Source organism: Pseudophryne corroboree, chromosome 4 (assembly GCF_028390025.1).
Source record: "Pseudophryne corroboree isolate aPseCor3 chromosome 4, aPseCor3.hap2, whole genome shotgun sequence".
Classification (NCBI taxonomy): Eukaryota; Metazoa; Chordata; class Amphibia; order Anura; family Myobatrachidae; genus Pseudophryne; species Pseudophryne corroboree.
The window spans coordinates 30,695,473-30,708,093 of NC_086447.1; the positions used below are offsets into that span (position 1 = coordinate 30,695,473).

Here is a 12,621-nt window from a genome sequence, read left to right on the forward strand (position 1 = left end):
ATCTTTAATCAGGCAGTGGTGGAATCAAAAGTCATCTGCTAAGAAGGAATCATGATTTCTACAAAGATTTTAACATTTTCTATGGACCTTGTCATCTGAGCATATCTTAAGCAACAACTATAAGTGCGAAAACAGCACATAAGGAAAAGGATGCATTGGCCGGGAATCGAACCCTGGTCAACTGCTTGGAAGGCAGCTATGCTCACCACTATACCACCAATGCTTGAGCGCTTTTTCAATGCATATAGTGGCCAATATGGAAATCACAACAACTGTTTGAAAGATATTTATAGCCTGCGCTGTAGCACCATTGGTGGAAGATATTCAAACAAAATTGGCAAATTGCATGACATTCACAATTCAAGATTTAGGCTCATACATACTTAAGGTTTTTATGCACCATTGAACTGATATACAGTGGTATAAAAACTGAGAATAGAAAAGACCTTCGTTTTACTTGCATATGGCACCTCAGTGAACTGTGTAAAATGTATTTACAAATCTTTAATCAGGCAGTGGTGGAATCAAAAGTCATCTGCTAAGAAGGAATCATGATTTCTACAAAGATTTTAACATTTTCTATGGACCTTGTCATCTGACCATATCTTAAGCAACAACTATAAGTGCGAAAACAGCACATAAGGAAAAGGATGCATTGGCCGGGAATAGAACCCGGGTCAACTGCTTGGAAGGCAGCTATGCTCACCACTATACCACCAATGCTTGAGCTTTTTTCGAATGCATATAGTGGCCAATATGGAAATCACAACAACTGTTTGAAAGATATTTATAGCCTGCGCTGTAGCACCATTGGTGGAAGATATTCAAACAAAATTGGCAAATTGCATGACATTCACAATTCAAGATTTAGGCTCATCCATACTTAAGGTTTTTATGCACCATTGAACTGATATACAGTGGTATCAAAACTGAGAAAAGAAAAGACCTTCGATTTACTTGCATATGGCACCTCAGTGAACTTTGTAAAATGTATTTACAAATCTTTAATCAGGCAGTGGTGGAATCAAAAGTCATCTGCTAAGAAGGAATAATGATTTCTACAAAGATTTTAACATTTTCTATGGACCTTGTCATCTGAGCATATCTTAAGCAACAACTATAAGTGCGAAAACAGCACATAAGGAAAAGGATGCATTGGCCGGGAATCGAACCCGGGTCAACTGCTTGGAAGGCAGCTATGCTCACCACTATACCACCAATGCTTGAGCGCGTTTTCAATGCATATAGTGGCCAATATGGAAATCACAACAACTGTTTGAAAGATATTTATAGCCTGCGCTGTAGCACCATTGGTGGAAGATATTCAAACAAAATTGGAAAATTGCATGACATTCACAATTCAAGATTTAGGCTCATCCATACTTGAGGTTTTTATGCACCATTGAACTGATATACAGTGGTATCAAAACTGAGAAAAGAAAAGACCTTTGATTTACTTGCATATGGCACCTCAGTGAACTTTGTAAAATGTATTTACAAATCTTTAATCAGGCAGTGGTGGAATCAAAAGTCATCTGCTAAGAAGGAATCATGATTTCTACAAAGATTTTAACATTTTCTATGGACCTTGTCATCTGAGCATATCTTAAGCAACAACTATAAGTGCGAAAACAGCACATAAGGAAAATGATGCATTGGCCGGGAATCGAACCCGGGTCAACTGCTTGGAAGGCAGCTATGCTCACCACTATACCACCAATGCTTGAGCGCTTTTTCAATGCATATAGTGGCCAATATGGAAATCACAACAACTGTTTGAAAGATATTTATAGCCTGCGCTGTAGCACCATTGGTGGAAGATATTCAAACAAAATTGGCAAATTGCATGACATTCACAATTCAAGATTTAGGCTCATACATACTTAAGGTTTTTATGCACCATTGAACTGATATACAGTGGTATAAAAACTGAGAATAGAAAAGACCTTCGTTTTACTTGCATATGGCACCTCAGTGAACTGTGTAAAATGTATTTACAAATCTTTAATCAGGCAGTGGTGGAATCAAAAGTCATCTGCTAAGAAGGAATCATGATTTCTACAAAGATTTTAACATTTTCTATGGACCTTGTCATCTGACCATATCTTAAGCAACAACTATAAGTGCGAAAACAGCACATAAGGAAAAGGATGCATTGGCCGGGAATCGAACCCGGGTCAACTGCTTGGAAGGCAGCTATGCTCACCACTATACCACCAATGCTTGAGCTCTTTTCGAATGCATATAGTGGCCAATATGGAAATCACAACAACTGTTTGAAAGATATTTATAGCCTGCGCTGTAGCACCATTGGTGGAAGATATTCAAACAAAATTGGCAAATTGCATGACATTCACAATTCAAGATTTAGGCTCATCCATACTTAAGGTTTTTATGCACCATTGAACTGATATACAGTGGTATCAAAACTGAGAAAAGAAAAGACCTTCGATTTACTTGCATATGGCACCTCAGTGAACTTTGTAAAATGTATTTACAAATCTTTAATCAGGCAGTGGTGGAATCAAAAGTCATCTGCTAAGAAGGAATAATGATTTCTACAAAGATTTTAACATTTTCTATGGACCTTGTCATCTGAGCATATCTTAAGCAACAACTATAAGTGCGAAAACAGCACATAAGGAAAAGGATGCATTGGCCGGGAATCGAACCCGGGTCAACTGCTTGGAAGGCAGCTATGCTCACCACTATACCATCAATGCTTGAGCTCTTTTCGAATGCATATAGTGGCCAATATGGAAATCACAACAACTGTTTGAAAGATATTTATAGCCTGCGCTGTAGCACCATTGGTGGAAGATATTCAAACAAAATTGGCAAATTGCATGACATTCACAATTCAAGATTTAGGCTCATCCATACTTAAGGTTTTTATGCACCATTGAACTGATATACAGTGGTATAAAAACTGAGAATAGAAAAGACCTTCGTTTTACTTGCATATGGCACCTCAGTGAACTGTGTAAAATGTATTTACAAATCTTTAATCAGGCAGTGGTGGAATCAAAAGTCATCTGCTAAGAAGGAATCATGATTTCTACAAAGATTTTAACATTTTCTATGGACCTTGTCATCTGAGCATATCTTAAGCAACAACTATAAGTGCGAAAACAGCACATAAGGAAAAGGATGCATTGGCCGGGAATCGAACCCAGGTCAACTGCTTGGAAGGCAGCTATGCTCACCACTATACCACCAATGCTTGAGCTCTTTTCGAATGCATATAGTGGCCAATATGGAAATCACAACAACTGTTTGAAAGATATTTATAGCCTGCGCTGTAGCACCATTGGTGGAAGATATTCAAACAAAATTGGCAAATTGCATGACATTCACAATTCAAGATTTAGGCTCATCCATACTTAAGGTTTTTATGCACCATTGAACTGATATACAGTGGTATCAAAACTGAGAAAAGAAAAGACCTTCGATTTACTTGCATATGGCACCTCAGTGAACTTTGTAAAATGTATTTACAAATCTTTAATCAGGCAGTGGTGGAATCAAAAATCATCTGCTAAGAAGGAATCATGATTTCTACAAAGATTTTAACATTTTCTATGGACCTTGTCATCTGAGCATATCTTAAGCAACAACTATAAGTGCGAAAACAGCACATAAGGAAAAGGATGCATTGGCCAGGAATTGAACCCGGGTCAACTGCTTGGAAGGCAGCTATGCTCACCACTATACCACCAATGCTTGAGCTCTTTTCGAATGCATATAGTGGCCAATATGGAAATCACAACAACTGTTTGAAAGATATTTATAGCCTGCGCTGTAGCACCATTGGTGGAAGATATTCAAACAAAATTGGAAAATTGCATGACATTCACAATTCAAGATTTAGGCTCATCTATACTTAAGGTTTTTATGCACCATTGAACTGATATACAGTGGTATCAAAACTGAGAAAAGAAAAGACCTTTGATGTACTTGCATATGGCACCTCAGTGAACTTTGTAAAATGTATTTACAAATCTTTAATCAGGCAGTGGTGGAATCAAAAGTCATCTGCTAAGAAGGAATCATGATTTCTACAAAGATTTTAACATTTTCTATGGACCTTGTCATCTGAGCATATCTTAAGCAACAACTATAAGTGCGAAAACAGCACATAAGGAAAAGGATGCATTGGCCGGGAATCGAACCCGGGTCAACTGCTTGGAAGGCAGCTATGCTCACCACTATACCACCAATGCTTGATCGCTTTTTCAATGCATATAGTGGCCAATATGGAAATCACAACAACTGTTTGAAAGATATTTATAGCCTGCGCTGTAGCACCATTGGTGGAAGATATTCAAACAAAATTGGCAAATTGCATGACATTCACAATTCAAGATTTAGGCTCATCCATACTTAAGGTTTTTATGCACCATTGAACTGATATACAGTGGTATAAAAACTGAGAATAGAAAAGACCTTCGTTTTACTTGCATATGGCACCTCAGTGAACTGTGTAAAATGTATTTACAAATCTTTAATCAGGCAGTGGTGGAATCAAAAGTCATCTGCTAAGAAGGAATCATGATTTCTACAAAGATTTTAACATTTTCTATGGACCTTGTCATCTGAGCATATCTTAAGCAACAACTATAAGTGCGAAAACAGCACATAAGGAAAAGGATGCATTGGCCGGGAATCGAACCAAGGTCAACTGCTTGGAAGGCAGCTATGCTCACCACTATACCACCAATGCTTGAGCTCTTTTCGAATGCATATAGTGGCCAATATGGAAATCACAACAACTGTTTGAAAGATATTTATAGCCTGCGCTGTAGCACCATTGGTGGAAGATATTCAAACAAAATTGGCAAATTGCATGACATTCACAATTCAAGATTTAGGCTCATCCATACTTAAGGTTTTTATGCACCAATGAACTTACATACAGTGGTATCAAAACTGAGAAAAGAAAAGACCTTCGATTTACTTGCATATGGCACCTCAGTGAACTTTGTAAAATGTATTTACAAATCTTTAATCAGGCAGTGGTGGAATCAAAAGTCATCTGCTAAGAAGGAATCATGATTTCTACAAAGATTTTAACATTTTCTATGGACCTTGTCATCTGAGCATATCTTAAGCAACAACTATAAGTGCGAAAACAGCACATAAGGAAAAGGATGCATTGGCCGGGAATCGACCCCGGGTCAACTGCTTGGAAGGCAGCTATGCTCACCACTATACCACCAATGCTTGAGCACTTTTCAAATGCATATAGTGGCCAATATGGAAATCACAACAACTGTTTGAAAGATTTTTATAGCCTGCGCTGTAGCACCATTGGTGGTAGATATTCAAACAAAATTGGCAAATTGCATGACATTCACAATTCAAGATTTAAGCTCATCCATACTTAAGGTTTTTATGCACCATTGAACTGATATACAGTGGTATCAAAACTGAGAAAAGAAAAGACCTTTGATGTACTTGCATATGGCACCTCAGTGAACTTTGTAAAATGTGTTTACAAATCTTTAATCATGCAGTGGTGGAATCAAAAGTCATCTGCTAAGAAGGAATCATGATTTCTACAAAGATTTTAACATTTTCTATGGACCTTGTCATCTGAGCATATCTTAAGCAACAACTATAAGTGCGAAAACAGCACATAAGGAAAAGGATGCATTGGCCGGGAATCGAACCCGGGTCAACTGCTTGGAAGGCAGCTATGCTCACCACTATACCACCAATGCTTGAGCGCGTTTTCAATGCATATAGTGGCCAATATGGAAATCACAACAACTGTTTGAAAGATATTTATAGCCTGCGCTGTAGCACCATTGGTGGAAGATATTCAAACAAAATTGGAAAATTGCATGACATTCACAATTCAAGATTTAGGCTCATCCATACTTGAGGTTTTTATGCACCATTGAACTGATATACAGTGGTATCAAAACTGAGAAAAGAAAAGACCTTTGATTTACTTGCATATGGCACCTCAGTGAACTTTGTAAAATGTATTTACAAATCTTTAATCAGGCAGTGGTGGAATCAAAAGTCATCTGCTAAGAAGGAATCATGATTTCTACAAAGATTTTAACATTTTCTATGGACCTTGTCATCTGAGCATATCTTAAGCAACAACTATAAGTGCGAAAACAGCACATAAGGAAAAGGATGCATTGGCCGGGAATCGAACCCGGGTCAACTGCTTGGAAGGCAGCTATGCTCACCACTATACCACCAATGCTTGAGCGCTTTTTCAATGCATATAGTGGCCAATATGGAAATCACAACAACTGTTTGAAAGATATTTATAGCCTGCGCTGTAGCACCATTGGTGGAAGATATTCAAACAAAATTGGCAAATTGCATGACATTCACAATTCAAGATTTAGGCTCATACATACTTAAGGTTTTTATGCACCATTGAACTGATATACAGTGGTATAAAAACTGAGAATAGAAAAGACCTTCGTTTTACTTGCATATGGCACCTCAGTGAACTGTGTAAAATGTATTTACAAATCTTTAATCAGGCAGTGGTGGAATCAAAAGTCATCTGCTAAGAAGGAATCATGATTTCTACAAAGATTTTAACATTTTCTATGGACCTTGTCATCTGACCATATCTTAAGCAACAACTATAAGTGCGAAAACAGCACATAAGGAAAAGGATGCATTGGCCAGGAATCGAACCCGGGTCAACTGCTTGGAAGGCAGCTATGCTCACCACTATACCACCAATGCTTGAGCTCTTTTCGAATGCATATAGTGGCCAATATGGAAATCACAACAACTGTTTGAAAGATATTTATAGCCTGCGCTGTAGCACCATTGGTGGAAGATATTCAAACAAAAATGGCAAATTGCATGACATTCACAATTCAAGATTTAGGCTCATCCATACTTAAGGTTTTTATGCACCAATGAACTTACATACAGTGGTATCAAAACTGAGAAAAGAAAAGACCTTCGATTTACTTGCATATGGCACCTCAGTGAACTTTGTAAAATGTATTTACAAATCTTTAATCAGGCAGTGGTGGAATCAAAAGTCATCTGCTAAGAAGGAATCATGATTTCTACAAAGATTTTAACATTTTCTATGGACCTTGTCATCTGAGCATATCTTAAGCAACAACTATAAGTGCGAAAACAGCACATAAGGAAAAGGATGCATTGGCCGGGAATCGACCCCGGGTCAACTGCTTGGAAGGCAGCTATGCTCACCACTATACCACCAATGCTTGAGCTCTTTTCAAATGCATATAGTGGCCAATATGGAAATCACAACAACTGTTTGAAAGATTTTTATAGCCTGCGCTGTAGCACCATTGGTTGTAGATATTCAAACAAAATTGGCAAATTGCATGACATTCACAATTCAAGATTTAGGCTCATCCATGCTTAAGGTTTTTATGCACCATTGAACTGATATACAGTGGTATCAAAACTGAGAAAAGAAAAGACCTTTGATGTACTTGCATATGGCACCTCAGTGAACTTTGTAAAATGTGTTTACAAATCTTTAATCATGCAGTGGTGGAATCAAAAGTCATCTGCTAAGAAGGAATCATGATTTCTACAAAGATTTTAAAATTTTCTATGGACCTTGTCATCTGAGCATATCTTAAGCAACAACTATAAGTGCGAAAACAGCACATAAGGAAAAGGATGCATTGGCCGGGAATCGAACGCGGGTCAATTGCTTGGAAGGCAGCTATGCTCACCACTATACCACCAATGCTTCAGCTCTTTTTCGAATGCATATAGTGGCCAATATGGAAATCACAACAACTGTTTGAAAGATATTTATAGCCTGCGCTGTAGCACCATTGGTGGAAGATATTCAAACAAAATTGGAAAATTGCATGACATTCACAATTCTAGATTTAGGCTCATCCATACTTAAGGTTTTTATGCACCATTGAACTGATATACAGTGGTATCAAAACTGAGAAAAGAAAAGACCTTTGATTTACTTGCATATGGCACCTCAGTGAACTGTGTAAAATGTATTTACAAATCTTTAATCAGGCAGTGGTGGAATCAAAAGTCATCTGCTAAGAAGGAATCATGATTTCTACAAAGATTTTAACATTTTCTATGGACCTTGTCATCTGAGCATATCTTAAGCAACAACTATAAGTGCGAAAACAGCACATAAGGAAAAGGATGCATTGGCCGGGAATCGAACCCGGGTCAACTGCTTGGAAGGCAGCTATGCTCACCACTATACCACCAATGCTTGAGCTCTTTTCGAATGCATATAGTGGCCAATATGGAAATCACAACAACTGTTTGAAAGATATTTATAGCCAGCGCTGTAGCACCATTGGTGGAAGATATTCAAACAAAATTGGCAAATTGCATGACATTCACAATTCAAGATTTAGGCTCATCCATACTTAAGGTTTTTATGCACCAATGAACTTACATACAGTGGTATCAAAACTGAGAAAAGAAAAGACCTTCGATTTACTTGCATATGGCACCTCAGTGAACTTTGTAAAATGTATTTACAAATCTTTAATCAGGCAGTGGTGGAATCAAAAGTCATCTGCTAAGAAGGAATCATGATTTCTACAAAGATTTTAACATTTTCTATGGACCTTGTCATCTGAGCATATCTTAAGCAACAACTATAACTGCGAAAACAGCACATAAGGAAAAGGATGCATTGGCCGGGAATCGACCCCGGGTCAACTGCTTGGAAGGCAGCTATGCTCACCACTATACCACCAATGCTTGAGCTCTTTTCAAATGCATATAGTGGCCAATATGGAAATCACAACAACTGTTTGAAAGATTTTTATAGCCTGCGCTGTAGCACCATTGGTTGTAGATATTCAAACAAAATTGGCAAATTGCATGACATTCACAATTCAAGATTTAGGCTCATCCATGCTTAAGGTTTTTATGCACCATTGAACTGATATACAGTTGTATCAAAACTGAGAAAAGAAAAGACCTTTGATGTACTTGCATATGGCACCTCAGTGAACTTTGTAAAATGTGTTTACAAATCTTTAATCATGCAGTGGTGGAATCAAAAGTCATCTGCTAAGAAGGAATCATGATTTCTACAAAGATTTTAACATTTTCTATGGACCTTGTCATCTGAGCATATCTTAAGCAACAACTATAAGTGCGAAAACAGCACATAAGGAAAAGGATGCATTGGCCGGGAATCGAACCCGGATCAATTGCTTGGAAGGCAGCTATGCTCACCACTATACCACCAATGCTTGAGCTCTTTTCAAATGCATATAGTGGCCAATATGGAAATCACAACAACTGTTTGAAAGATATTTATAGCCTGCGCTGTAGCACCATTGGTGGAAGATATTCAAACAAAATTGGAAAATTGCATGACATTCACAATTCTAGATTTAGGCTCATCCATACTTAAGGTTTTTATGCACCATTGAACTGATATACAGTGGTATCAAAACTGAGAAAAGAAAAGACCTTTGATTTACTTGCATATGGCACCTCAGTGAACTGTGTAAAATGTATTTACAAATCTTTAATCAGGCAGTGGTGGAATCAAAAGTCATCTGCTAAGAAGGAATCATGATTTCTACAAAGATTTTAACATTTTCTATGGACCTTGTCATCTGAGCATATCTTAAGCAACAACTATAAGTGCGAAAACAGCACATAAGGAAAAGGATGCATTGGCCGGGAATCGAACCTGGGTCAACTGCTTGGAAGGCAGCTATGCTCACCACTATACCACCAATGCTTGAGCTCTTTTCAAATGCATATAGTGGCCAATATGGAAATCACAACAACTGTTTGAAAGATATTTATAGCCTGCGCTGTAGCACCATTGGTGGAAGATATTCAAACAAAATTGGCAAATTGCATGACATTCACAATTCAAGATTTAGGCTCATCCATACTTAAGGTTTTTATGCACCAATGAACTTACATACAGTGGTATCAAAACTGAGAAGAGAAAAGACCTTCGATTTACTTGCATATGGCACCTCAGTGAACTTTGTAAAATGTATTTACAAATCTTTAATCAGGCAGTGGTGGAATCAAAAGTCATCTGCTAAGAAGGAATCATGATTTCTACAAAGATTTTAACATTTTCTATGGACCTTGTCATCTGAGCATATCTTAAGCAACAACTATAAGTGCGAAAACAGCACATAAGGAAAAGGATGCATTGGCCGGGAATCGACCCCGGGTCAACTGCTTGGAAGGCAGCTATGCTCACCACTATACCACCAATGCTTGAGCACTTTTCAAATGCATATAGTGGCCAATATGGAAATCACAACAACTGTTTGAAAGATTTTTATAGCCTGCGCTGTAGCACCATTGGTGGTAGATATTCAAACAAAATTGGCAAATTGCATGACATTCACAATTCAAGATTTAGGCTCATCCATACTTAAGGTTTTTATGCACCATTGAACTGATATACAGTGGTATCAAAACTGAGAAAAGAAAAGACCTTTGATGTACTTGCATATGGCACCTCAGTGAACTTTGTAAAATGTGTTTACAAATCTTTAATCATGCAGTGGTGGAATAAAAAGTCATCTGCTAAGAATGAATCATGATTTCTACAAAGATTTTAACATTTTCTATGGACCTTGTCATCTGAGCATATCTTAAGCAACAACTATAAGTGCGAAAACAGCACATAAGGAAAAGGATGCATTGGCCGGGAATCGAACCCAGGTCAACTGCTTGGAAGGCAGCTATGCTCACCACTATACCACCAATGCTTGAGCGCTTTTTCTATGAATATAGTGGCCAATATGGAAATCACAACAACTGTTTGAAAGATATTTATAGCCTGCGCTGTAGCACCATTGGTGGTAGATATTCAAACAAAATTGGAAAATTGCATGACATTCACAATTCAAGATTTAGGCTCATCCATACTTAAGGTTTTTATGCACCATTGAACTGATATACAGTGGTATCAAAACTGAGAAAAGAAAAGACCTTTGATTTACTTGCATATGGCACCTCAGTGAACTTTGTAAAATGTATTTACAAATCTTTAATCAGGCAGTGGTGGAATCAAAAGTCATCTGCTAAGAAGGAATCATGATTTCTACAAAGATTTTAACATTTTCTATGGACCTTGTCATCTGAGCATATCTTAAGCAACAACTATAAGTGCGAAAACAGCACATAAGGAAAAGGATGCTTTGGCCGGGAATCGAACCCGGGTCAACTGCTTGGAAGGCAGCTATGCTCACCACTATACCACCAATGCTTGAGCTCTTTTCGAATGCATATAGTGGCCAATATGGAAATCACAACAACTGTTTGAAAGATATTTATAGTAGAGATGAGCGCCTGAAATTTTTCGGGTTTTGTGTTTTGGTTTTGGGTTCGGTTCCGCGGCCGTGTTTTGGGTTCGAACGCGTTTTGGCAAAACCTCACCGAATTTTTTTTGTCGGATTCGGGTGTGTTTTGGATTCGGGTGTTTTTTTCAAAAAACACTAAAAAACAGCTTAAATCATAGAATTTGGGGGTCATTTTGATCCCAAAGTATTATTAACCTCAAAAACCATAATTTACACTCATTTTCAGTCTATTCTGAATACCTCACACCTCACAATATTATTTTTAGTCCTAAAATTTGCACCGAGGTCGCTGTGTGAGTAAGATAAGCGACCCTAGTGGCCGACACAAACACCGGGCCCATCTAGGAGTGGCACTGCAGTGTCACGCAGGATGTCCCTTCCAAAAAACCCTCCCCAAACAGCACATGACGCAAAGAAAAAAAGAGGCGCAATGAGGTAGCTGTGTGAGTAAGATTAGCGACCCTAGTGGCCGACACAAACACCGGGCCCATCTAGGAGTGGCACTGCAGTGTCACGCAGGATGGCCCTTCCAAAAAACCCTCCCCAAACAGCACATGACGCAAAGAAAAAAAGAGGCGCAATGAGGTAGCTGACTGTGTGAGTAAGATTAGCGACCCTAGTGGCCGACACAAACACCGGGCACATCTAGGAGTGGCACTGCAGTGTCACGCAGGATGTCCCTTCCAAAAAACCCTCCCCAAACAGCACATGACGCAAAGAAAAAAAGAGGCGCAATGAGGTAGCTGTGTGAGTAAGATTAGCGACCCTAGTGGCCGACACAAACACCGGGCCCATCTAGGAGTGGCACTGCAGTGTCACGCAGGGTGTCCCTTCCAAAAAACCCACCCCAATCAGCACATGATGCAAAGAAAAAGAAAAGAAAAAAGAGGTGCAAGATGGAATTATCCTTGGGCCCTCCCACCCACCCTTATGTTGTATAAACAAAACAGGACATGCACACTTTAACCAACCCATCATTTCAGTGACAGGGTCTGCCACACGACTGTGACTGATATGACGGGTTGGTTTGGACCCCCCCCAAAAAAGAAGCAATTAATCTCTCCTTGCACAAACTGGCTCTACAGAGGCAAGATGTCCACCTCATCTTCACCCTCCGATATATCACCGTGTACATCCCCCTCCTCACAGATTATCAATTCGTCCCCACTGGAATCCACCATCTCAGCTCCCTGTGTACTTTGTGGAGGCAATTGCTGCTGGTCAATGTCTCCGCGGAGGAATTGATTATAATTCATTTTAATGAACATCATCTTCTCCACATTTTCTGGATGTAACCTCGTAC

At 38.7% G+C, this 12,621-nt stretch overlaps 21 non-coding genes across 21 annotated transcripts; all 21 read right to left on the reverse strand.

Annotated features, from left to right (window-relative positions):
- Positions 1-151: 151 nt before the first annotated feature.
- TRNAG-UCC (transfer RNA glycine (anticodon UCC)) lies at positions 152-223 on the reverse strand. The gene has a single exon. It is a non-coding gene; the product is annotated as a tRNA-Gly (tRNA).
- Positions 224-651: 428 nt separating this feature from the next.
- On the reverse strand, positions 652-723 carry TRNAG-UCC (transfer RNA glycine (anticodon UCC)). The gene has a single exon. It is a non-coding gene; the product is annotated as a tRNA-Gly (tRNA).
- Positions 724-1,151: 428 nt separating this feature from the next.
- On the reverse strand, positions 1,152-1,223 carry TRNAG-UCC (transfer RNA glycine (anticodon UCC)). The gene has a single exon. It is a non-coding gene; the product is annotated as a tRNA-Gly (tRNA).
- Positions 1,224-1,651: 428 nt separating this feature from the next.
- Positions 1,652-1,723, reverse strand: TRNAG-UCC (transfer RNA glycine (anticodon UCC)). Its single transcript has one exon. It is a non-coding gene; the product is annotated as a tRNA-Gly (tRNA).
- Positions 1,724-2,151: 428 nt separating this feature from the next.
- On the reverse strand, positions 2,152-2,223 carry TRNAG-UCC (transfer RNA glycine (anticodon UCC)). Its single transcript has one exon. It is a non-coding gene; the product is annotated as a tRNA-Gly (tRNA).
- A 428-nt stretch (positions 2,224-2,651) lies between these two features.
- On the reverse strand, positions 2,652-2,723 carry TRNAG-UCC (transfer RNA glycine (anticodon UCC)). The gene has a single exon. It is a non-coding gene; the product is annotated as a tRNA-Gly (tRNA).
- A 428-nt stretch (positions 2,724-3,151) lies between these two features.
- Positions 3,152-3,223, reverse strand: TRNAG-UCC (transfer RNA glycine (anticodon UCC)). The gene has a single exon. It is a non-coding gene; the product is annotated as a tRNA-Gly (tRNA).
- Positions 3,224-3,651: 428 nt separating this feature from the next.
- Positions 3,652-3,723, reverse strand: TRNAG-UCC (transfer RNA glycine (anticodon UCC)). The gene has a single exon. It is a non-coding gene; the product is annotated as a tRNA-Gly (tRNA).
- A 428-nt stretch (positions 3,724-4,151) lies between these two features.
- Positions 4,152-4,223, reverse strand: TRNAG-UCC (transfer RNA glycine (anticodon UCC)). The gene has a single exon. It is a non-coding gene; the product is annotated as a tRNA-Gly (tRNA).
- Positions 4,224-5,151: 928 nt separating this feature from the next.
- Positions 5,152-5,223, reverse strand: TRNAG-UCC (transfer RNA glycine (anticodon UCC)). The gene has a single exon. It is a non-coding gene; the product is annotated as a tRNA-Gly (tRNA).
- Positions 5,224-5,651: 428 nt separating this feature from the next.
- TRNAG-UCC (transfer RNA glycine (anticodon UCC)) lies at positions 5,652-5,723 on the reverse strand. The gene has a single exon. It is a non-coding gene; the product is annotated as a tRNA-Gly (tRNA).
- Positions 5,724-6,151: 428 nt separating this feature from the next.
- TRNAG-UCC (transfer RNA glycine (anticodon UCC)) lies at positions 6,152-6,223 on the reverse strand. The gene has a single exon. It is a non-coding gene; the product is annotated as a tRNA-Gly (tRNA).
- A 428-nt stretch (positions 6,224-6,651) lies between these two features.
- On the reverse strand, positions 6,652-6,723 carry TRNAG-UCC (transfer RNA glycine (anticodon UCC)). Its single transcript has one exon. It is a non-coding gene; the product is annotated as a tRNA-Gly (tRNA).
- A 428-nt stretch (positions 6,724-7,151) lies between these two features.
- On the reverse strand, positions 7,152-7,223 carry TRNAG-UCC (transfer RNA glycine (anticodon UCC)). Its single transcript has one exon. It is a non-coding gene; the product is annotated as a tRNA-Gly (tRNA).
- Positions 7,224-8,152: 929 nt separating this feature from the next.
- TRNAG-UCC (transfer RNA glycine (anticodon UCC)) lies at positions 8,153-8,224 on the reverse strand. Its single transcript has one exon. It is a non-coding gene; the product is annotated as a tRNA-Gly (tRNA).
- A 428-nt stretch (positions 8,225-8,652) lies between these two features.
- Positions 8,653-8,724, reverse strand: TRNAG-UCC (transfer RNA glycine (anticodon UCC)). Its single transcript has one exon. It is a non-coding gene; the product is annotated as a tRNA-Gly (tRNA).
- Positions 8,725-9,152: 428 nt separating this feature from the next.
- Positions 9,153-9,224, reverse strand: TRNAG-UCC (transfer RNA glycine (anticodon UCC)). The gene has a single exon. It is a non-coding gene; the product is annotated as a tRNA-Gly (tRNA).
- A 428-nt stretch (positions 9,225-9,652) lies between these two features.
- TRNAG-UCC (transfer RNA glycine (anticodon UCC)) lies at positions 9,653-9,724 on the reverse strand. The gene has a single exon. It is a non-coding gene; the product is annotated as a tRNA-Gly (tRNA).
- A 428-nt stretch (positions 9,725-10,152) lies between these two features.
- On the reverse strand, positions 10,153-10,224 carry TRNAG-UCC (transfer RNA glycine (anticodon UCC)). The gene has a single exon. It is a non-coding gene; the product is annotated as a tRNA-Gly (tRNA).
- A 428-nt stretch (positions 10,225-10,652) lies between these two features.
- TRNAG-UCC (transfer RNA glycine (anticodon UCC)) lies at positions 10,653-10,724 on the reverse strand. The gene has a single exon. It is a non-coding gene; the product is annotated as a tRNA-Gly (tRNA).
- Positions 10,725-11,152: 428 nt separating this feature from the next.
- TRNAG-UCC (transfer RNA glycine (anticodon UCC)) lies at positions 11,153-11,224 on the reverse strand. The gene has a single exon. It is a non-coding gene; the product is annotated as a tRNA-Gly (tRNA).
- Between the last annotated feature and the right edge of the window lie 1,397 nt (positions 11,225-12,621).